Source organism: Monodon monoceros, unplaced genomic scaffold, assembly GCF_005190385.1.
Source record: "Monodon monoceros isolate NGI ecotype Baffin Bay Population unplaced genomic scaffold, NGI_Narwhal_1 Super_Scaffold_21, whole genome shotgun sequence".
In the NCBI taxonomy this organism is placed as follows: domain Eukaryota; kingdom Metazoa; phylum Chordata; class Mammalia; order Artiodactyla; family Monodontidae; genus Monodon; species Monodon monoceros.
Window position 1 is genome coordinate 157,065,870 of NW_021703778.1, and position 7,023 is coordinate 157,072,892.

The window sequence follows — 7,023 nt, forward strand, 5'->3', positions numbered from 1 at the left end:
TTGTGTTATTTTATTTTGCTCTTTCCAGTCTGAAGCTACTATGTATCATGGGCATTTAGAGTTCCACAAATGACACTTTCAAAAATTAAAAGACCAAGACACCCAGAGTGAGATGTATGGTAGACACGAACCAGAGGTGAGGGGAGCTGGCAGGGGAGGGCCTCAGGTCAGGGGCCAGGTGGCTTCCACAGGGCTCCTGGCTGAGCACAACGCCCAGCTTCATCCTCCTGACACCCAGGAGTCCAGTCAGGAGGGGAGAACCGATCACACCAGGGGCTCTGGCTGAGGCCGTGAGGGGCCAGCACCACCAGGTGACGACACAGGACTGGGGCTAGGGCACACTGGAGAGAGGGGGCCAATGAGAGCCCCCTGGTAAGGTGGGGACAGGCTCTGAATTTGGGGAGGTGCCCCACCTGCCCTACCACTAGTGGGCAGGCAGGGCACTGAGGCCTGGAGATGCCGTCTCAAGAGCTCCCCACAGGACCCCTTGAAGACCACTCATGGCTACAACCAGGCTTGCCTGGGGCTGCTGCAGCAATAACATTTCATTGAAAAAAACCCAAAAACCAAAAAACACTGATTTGGTCATTTTTCTGCTTCCAGTGAGGTCAGAGTGAAAGAAACGAGACTGTGGCCCCTGCACCACAGCAGGATGGGCAGCGGCCAGGCCCCAGCGGCCACCAAACCAGGCCTGCTCCATGCACAAGCGGCAGGAGCCAGCCCCCTCCTGTCCATCTGCAGGGATGGTGCACCGGGGGACCTCCCACAGGCTTGGGGCAAGAGCTTGGCTCCTGGGAATTGGGGGAAGGGGGGGCTCAGGAGGGGACAGGGGATTCCAGTTACACACCTGCCACTCCCAGGGGCTCGGGAAGGCCGCCCAGCCCTCCACTTCTCCTTGACCTCTTTGGGGAAATAAGTCTCAGAGTCATCTGAGGTCAGAAGAAAGAAGTTCTAGCCTCTCTCAGGGCAGAGAAGAGAGGGCAGAGGGAACTGAAATCCCTCCAAGGACCGGGTCAGAGCCGCTGACCGGCCCAGGGGGAGGCCACATGGGACAACAGGTGAGGGCACTGTTTTCTCTGGGTTTCCAGTTTGAAAGGTAAGGGGCTCTGGCCACAGCGGAGCCCACCTGGAGAACAGTGAACAGGAGGGGTCTGGGCAGGGAGGAAAAGGGGAGGCAGGAGGCGGGGCCTAGTACTCCCACAGTGTGTGTGATGTGGTCGAAGGTGTCAGCGCAGGCCCTTAGGGCCCCCACGTGACTCTCCTTCAGGTAGTGCCTGCCCACCTTGATGACCAACTTGTTGTCGCAGAACTCGAAGAGGAAGTCCACAGGGGTGTCGCTGCTCCTGGTGACCCAGGAGGCATTGCCCACCATCAAGTACTTGCTCGTAGAGTCTTTGATGTTGTAGGCGCCGTCTCCAAACTCCAGCGGGAAGACGTCTTAGCTGGAGTGGTTGGCATCCAGGATACTGGTGACCTTGTGGCAGCCAATGAAGCCATGGTCCCTGCGGAACATGATCATGAGGCTGTTGATCAGTTTCATGAAGAAGAGCTCCAAGTCCCCTGCTGTCTCCACCAAGGCAGCCAGGTGGCCATTCTTCTTGGCTGTCACAAACTTGCCATTGGACACACGCAGTATAATCCTCTGATCATGCCACTCGCTGTCAAAGTAGCAGCCAGTGTCCTTGGTGGAGGAGGTGGACTGCACACCCCGGGTGGCTGTCAGCAACCAGTAGTTGCCCGAGTGGGTGCGGAAGGCACGCTTTTTGGTATAGCGGTCGATCTCCAGCTGGAAAATCTGTTGGTTGGTCTCTTCGTCCTGATTGGCCGGCAGGTCCATAGCCTGGCTCGTGGACATGTTCCTCTAGTCGGCCCCCTGTAGCATGACCTGGGCACAGCTCTGCTCCAGGGCAAAGAGCTCATCCTTCCCCACTTTGGTGCCCTTGCCCCGATGGTGCCTCGCAGTGGCGGAAAGCCACCTTGCCGGAGCAGAACTCGAGCGTGTGGCTGGTGGCAGGCTCAGAGTCCCAGTTGTAGCGCTGGTCCTGGAAGGCCAGCGTGATGAGCTAGTTGACGCCCCAGGGCACGTCGCGGTCCACTGCGATCTTGTCCGCCGGCCGCGCGCTCAGGTGCGCGTAGCTCTTGCGGTCCATGCTGCAGTTGTTGACCTGCGGGTACGTGGCGATGTGCACGCTCCACTTCTGAGCCGGCAAAGCGGTCCGAGCGAAGCGCGACAGGCAGTCCTCAGGGCCGCCAAAGTAGAGCCGGTGTCCTTTGGACTAAAGAGACCTGCAGCCGTCGTCGTCATGTGCCACGATGGAAAAGTGCTGGGCACCTCGTGTTCGCAGGTTACGTTGCCATCCTTCTCCGCCGCCAGGTAGCTGCCCGCTGCCCAGCTCATCGGGCGGCTGCACCAGCATCCGCGTCTTCTTCAGACTGCTGGCCCGCTGGTTCACCTTGGACCCGAACGTCTTGGCCGTCAGGTACTTGTTGCTGCAGTTAATGAGACCGAACTCCATCTGCGGGGCCTCGGCCGTGCAGCTGGCAGTCAAAGTGGCCACGAACGCAAGGCCCGTGCAGCCAGGGAGGTCGGTGGCAGGTTCCTGCGGCAGCCCCCTGCTCCTTTGTCAGCTACCTCGGCCGTGTGCGTACCCTAAGCAGCGCTCTACAATCACCACAATTTTTTGACATAATATTAAAAAGAATAAAAATGTCCAGTGGAAAGAAAGCTAAAAATTGACTACATAAATTCCAACAACGATCAAAAAGGAGTACAGGGGCTTCCCTGGTGGCGCAGTGGTTGAGAGTCCGCCTGCCGATGCAGGGGACAGGGGTTCGTGCCCCGGTCTGGGAAGATCCCACATGCCGCGGAGCGGCTGGGCCCGTGAGCCATGGCCGCTGAGCCTGCGCGTCTGGAGCCTGAGCTCTGCAACGGGAGAGGCCACAACAGTGAGAGGCCCGCGTACCGCAAAAAAAAAAAAAAAAAAAAAAAAGAGTACAGAAATATGAGTCAGTATGTTTTCATGGGCTTTAAATCTGAGTTTAAATATTAATTAATCTCTTCCTTCATTCCACAAGCTGAAATAAACTGCAAGGGATATACCTAAATAGAATCAACTTAAAGAAAAACACAATGTAATATTTATTCCAAATCAAAAGAAGTTTGATCAGTGATGAGAAAAATGAGAACGTTAAAGCTATGATGGATGGTTTAAGTATATCCTTCATAAAGTTCCATAGTAAAATTGTGCCAGGAATATTTTCAGATGCAAATAATAGAAAACTCCACCCAGAATGACTTAAGCAATAGTGGTGTTTAATTATCTTAAATAAAAGGAAGTCCGGAGATGGGCAATCTAGAGTTGATACAACGCAATAATTTTACCAAGGACATTCTTCTACTCTGTTGTCTGAAGCTGGTTGCTTTTTTTGACTGTAGGCTTATTGAAATGTGGTTTCCAGATGGCTGCAACACCTCCAGACATCATGGCTGTATTCAAAGTAAATAATCATGGGAGATGCTGATAAAAATGGGTTTTTCCTCAGGTGGCTTTCTTTCTTTCTTTCTTTCTTTTTTTTTCCAACAAAAGAAGAAAAATAATTCCAAGAAGTTTTTTTCAGAAAACTTTATCTTAGTCTCAATAGTAAGAAATGGGTGATATGGCCACTGCTGGACGAAAAAGCGGATATCTGGCAAAGAAGAAAGTAGGCTTAGATAGTCATTACCAGTCCCTGGAGTTGTGCAAATAACAGACTGGCATGCTTTATCTGGGAAGAATAGGTAGTATGTCTACTGGTTAAGAACCAGACTGTGTGCAGCATAAACCTATAACATTAATGTAGTACTTGGTGGATAGTATATGATGATAAAATAATAAATTAACATGTGAATATAAGCGAACTCTATGATGCTGAAACACACCTATTAAATCAACAGAGGTTAAGTTAAGATGGTGGTGTCCACCCATTCATTCATTTATTCATCCATTTAGCAGCTCATTACTGAGTGTTTATATCAGGCACTATGCTAAGTCCTAGGTATATATTAATGAGTGAAATAATCTTTGCCCCGGTAAAGCTGAAATTTAATGGCTGATCTAGAAAAAATTGTTTAAACTCTGGGAAATCAAGTGTACTTAAATATCACTGGTAGTATTTAAAATAAATTGTTGCAGTTTCCTCAGAGATAAATCTTGAAACTCTTAACATCTGTAAAACTATAGGGTCAATCCTGTGAATGCACTTCCATTTCTCAAAATTTATTTTTTTCTGAAATATCTGGCAATTTAATGAAACACTAGAAACAACCAGATACCTAATAGTAAGTGAACAGCTTATTAATCTGTGCTTTATTCATGCATTAAAATGCAATATGGCTATTGAAATTATGAGGTTTAGGGCAATAAGCTTATATAGAAATGTATGTATACAATAAGTGAAAAAGCAGATCAAATAAAAATATGTCAAAACTAAATAAAATCTTCCTTAGCGTTCATAGATTTGAGAACTCCTCCTTCTTTTGCAATACCTAGGGAATGTCTCCTCGTCCTTAGTGGACCATTATCAATCTGCTGGGAAATCTTCCCTGATCCTCCCCCTACTCAATTAATTGATTTCTATCTTAGCACTAACAACCTTTTTAGTAATTCCTATTTTACATGTTATTGTGACATAGAATTAGTTATGCCTGCTTCTCTCGGAGTTGTCAACACCTCTTTAAAGGAAGAAGCAATCTGTCATTCATCTCTATATTGTTGAGACCTGAGACATGACATTTCATTCTTGTGTCCTCAATATCTACAAATATGTTTGTCACAGAGAAGGTGCTCAAAGAATGTTTGCTGAGTGAAGCCGGCAAGTGCTCAATAAACACTGGCTGAGTGAGTGGATGGATTCTCATAGAATTTCAGTCATATTGATGATTAGAATTGTATTCCAAATTGTTTAATAAAAATTCACGTTCATTAAATGCTTTTTTTCTGGAGAACATGTAACACTATTTTACATATGAGATGTTTTTACAATGTGAAATCTAATAAAATATGTATAGAGCTTTGAAGTTCTATTATTTTATTTTATTTATTTATTTATTTTTGCAGTACACGGGCCTCTCCCTGCTGTGGCCTCTCCCGTTGCAGAGCACAGGCTCTGGACGCGCAGGCTCAGCGGCCACGTCTCACGGGCCCAGCCGCTCCGCGGCATGTGGGACCTTCCCGGACCGGGGCACGAACCTGTGTCCTACTGCATCGGCAGGCGGACTCGCAACAACTGCGCCACCAGGGAAGCCCTGAAGATCTAGTTTTTAAATGGCAGCTCCCTATGGTTTAGTTAACTTACCTGAACCTTCATGTGTGGCCTACCGAACTCAATATTGCACCTGACTCAGCTTTGCTTGATTAAGCCTGCTACATAGTTGTCCAGACTGATACTGTTGATGTAGCTCATTATCCTTAAATAACTACATGAATTCTTCTCTAGTTTAAGATCCAAGATAACTGTACACTTGTTTTTTGTTTTGCATCTACATGAAAACAGAATGGGGGGACCGTGGTTACATATACAGTGAAATCAGAGAAAAGCGTCTTACCCACTTTTATTATTTCCCTTTCAACAGATTACCAAAAAAGTAGCGTTCACTGAGTTTATAATGTTACATACATTTCAAGAGGGTTATTTTATTTAAAAATACTGAAGGCAAAGTCTTCCGACTCTTCCACTTGAATTAACACCAGGCTTAAACAAAGGAAAGAGCACCGAATGAGTGGTTCAAATAAGAATGTGTACATACAAGTTCTGCTAGAGTGTCTGAATTTAACCTAAAATATCCTGGATCTCTATTCCAAAGTTTTAATTAAAGTGCCTGAGTATTTCTATTTTTTTTCTTTCTTTTGTGGAGGTTTTAATATTTTATCCAATAAAGCCAGCTATCAAGATTGCTTTAAAAGCTCCTGACAAAGATAGACAGAAATAGAAGGTCTTTGATGTCAAATAAACAGTACTATTTTCATTACATGTGTTTCTACAAATCTCCATGAAAAATCAAGTTTGGGCTCCTTTTAAGAACAGGAGGTATCTTTGTGTGTGTGTGTGTATCCTGGTTGAGGGGATATGGGGGAGTGATATGAAAGGATACAATGCAAAAGAAAAGAATTCTATCTTCTTTCTCTTAGCCAAATAGTTTAGGTTTAACTGTCCTTGTTTTTGTTGGACCTGAATAGAAAAGTGAGGTATTTTAATCTTCTTTTTCAAAACATACAGTCTTATGGAAATTTAAGTCAACAGCTGTTCAACTGTCAAGTCACAAGCTAAATTCAAGTCTGAGAAAAGAAGAAAATCTGTTTAAATGAAAGCTTATTTGAATGAAGGCCATGGGTTTTAGCATTTGTGTTTGAAAAAAAATTTTAAATTGTTACTAAAGTAAAGGACCTTTTGCTAGGATGACCTTTCTTTGTTGAAAATGTTGGAAAATCAATATTCAACATGAAATCAGAAACTGAAGTGTGTCAACTGTAGGATCGCCAGAAGGTTGAGGGAATTGAACACCATAAACTCATGAACTCTTCAAGGTCAGAGGTTTGACCTAACACGATTTCTAGTATATAGAAAGTGGTCTAGAAAAATGCATATTGGCATAGTGAACAAAAGGAGCAGTCAAAGAAATCAAGTAGTCACTTTTCCCCCCATTTTCCAAAGGTCTCTTATAATTGAGTTCTACTTTAGAAAGATGAATGATAGTTGGCAGGATATATAGTTGTGTGAAAGATAGGCAATTGTATGAATGTTTTTTAACAGTTCAGAAAATTAAGATATAAGCTCTTGGTCAAGAGTGGGGACAGCCTGTCTCATTGTGATACTGATTAATGGGTTGATTTTTTTCTTCATATATGATAAAAATCTGTGTTCATATGTGTTGTGCTTGAAAAGGTATGATAATGTAATTTTTTCCCAAAGTAGACTCTCTTGCTGCAAGTCTCTGCCTCCTATAAATGTAATGACCTTGATGAAAAGATACTGATTTAAAGACTG

The 7,023-nt window shown here is 45.1% G+C and overlaps 1 pseudogene; it reads right to left on the reverse strand.

Annotated features, from left to right (window-relative positions):
- Nucleotides 1-1,188: 1,188 nt before the first annotated feature.
- On the reverse strand, nt 1,189-5,346 carry LOC114903932 (annotated as a pseudogene).
- Nucleotides 5,347-7,023: the final 1,677 nt, after the last annotated feature.